Source organism: Lottia gigantea (genome assembly GCF_000327385.1).
Source record: "Lottia gigantea unplaced genomic scaffold LOTGIsca_103, whole genome shotgun sequence".
NCBI classification, from domain to species: Eukaryota; Metazoa; Mollusca; class Gastropoda; family Lottiidae; genus Lottia; species Lottia gigantea.
Genome location: NW_008706824.1, coordinates 113,737 through 115,652, shown reverse-complemented (window position 1 = coordinate 115,652; position 1,916 = coordinate 113,737).

Genomic DNA, 1,916 nt, shown 5'->3' with positions numbered 1-1,916 from the left:
TCATTCCTCTAACATTCATCATGTTTCATAATAAAAAAAAAATAACTTTTTTTAATATCACAAAAAAAACTCATAAGTTCTCAAACACATTTGAAGACTTCCAAATAGATAAACAGCATCATAATTCCGAATCAATTTCTGATATATCAATGGATAATTGATTTGACATTCTGCCAGGAAGCAAAAGAGAAAGCTCTGCTTTTTTTCCTGCCCCAAAAAATGGGTTGTCACCTTTCTTTAACTTTACAGTGTGTAGGTCGACTGACATTAACAAACTTCTCTGAAGGTTCAAAATCCAGTGTACTGTTAGAGGAATACCTTACACTGGAAGTTGTTTGTTTAATGAAATAAAAGAGTCTGTGAGATTTTCCTATTTTATGATTGCCTGATAAATGAATAACGAATGTTTTCCATAGCTTCTCTTGTCTTATTGAAGTAAAATTACATCTTTGGAACCCATCTCCTTTTTTTTTTCCTTCTAATCTTTTATTTCTGATTTTGAAATGGCACTTGCAGCCTGTCCTATTGACAAAATAGCTTTTGCTCCAGGGGATAGGTCCTGGTTATTTGTTATTTGTAGTAGGGATATCAACCACTGTAATTAAATTTGTTTTTCTCGTGTTTTAAAATCAGTCTTATATTTTTAATACAGAAGATTTAACACAAAAAGATGTTAAAAACAGTTTTTATTTAACCGTTGTATATAGAGCTACTCTGAGAGCTCTCCTTAGTTACAAATAACTGTGTGTGGAAGTCAAGGTTAACATTTGAATCAATAAATAATACATTAAACCGTTGCTATAGAGGGAAGCTGCAGAAGCTCTCCTTAGATACGAATAACTAGTGTTGAAGGCTAAAATTAAACCGTTGCTATAGAGGGATACTGCAGAAGCTCTCCTTAGTTACGAATAACTAGTGTTGAAGGCTAAAATTAAACCGTTGCTATAGAGGGATACTGCAGAAGCTCTCCTTAGTTACGAATAACTAGTGTTGAAGGCTAAAATTAAACCGTTGCTATAGAGGGATACTGCAGAAGCTCTCCTTAGTTACGAATAACTAGTGTTGTAGGTAAAAGTTAAACCGTTGCTATAGAGGGATACTGCAGAAGCTCTCCTTAGTTACGAATAACTAGTGTTGTAGGTAAAAATTAAACCGTTGCTAAAGAGGGATACTGCAGAAGCTCTCCTTAGTTACGAATAACTAGTGTTGTAGGTAAAAGTTAAACCGTTGCTATAGAGGGATACTGCAGAAGCTCTCCTTAGTTACGAATAACTAGTGTTGTAGGTAAAAATTAAACCGTTGCTATAGAGGGATACTGCAGAAGCTCTCCTTAGTTATGAATAACTAGTGTTGTAGGTAAAAATTAAACCGTTGCTATAGAGGGATACTGCAGAAGCTCTCCTTAGTTACGAATAACTAGTGTTGTAGGTAAAAATAAAACCGTTGCTATAGAGGGATGCTGCAGAGGCTCTCCTTAGTTACGAATAACTAGTGTTGTAGGTAAAAATAAAACCGTTGCTATAGAGAGATACTGTAAGACTTCGTCTAGGTTTTCACGTTGTGTTGTTTCCGATAAAGTAAAGTACTTGTGATACTTAAACTTGTTTATTCCAATCTAATATAGCTGTATGGCGGTTGGCAATATCAGACGTCTACGAGCAGCTCGGTATCCTCGAACGTACTGACTAAAGTCTTCTCGTCACCGTCTAATATAGCCAAACCCATACAAAGAAATACAATACAAAATAATAATAGAATAAAAGAATATGATAAGAAATATTAATATTGTTTACTGTTCCCACAGACCCCAGAACCATAATTAAATATATTTTAATAGGTATTGTAATGGCTATTTGGATTACCCTATTTTCAGTCCCTTGAAGTAGGCTGGACAGGAGTGGTCATTTGGGGACACC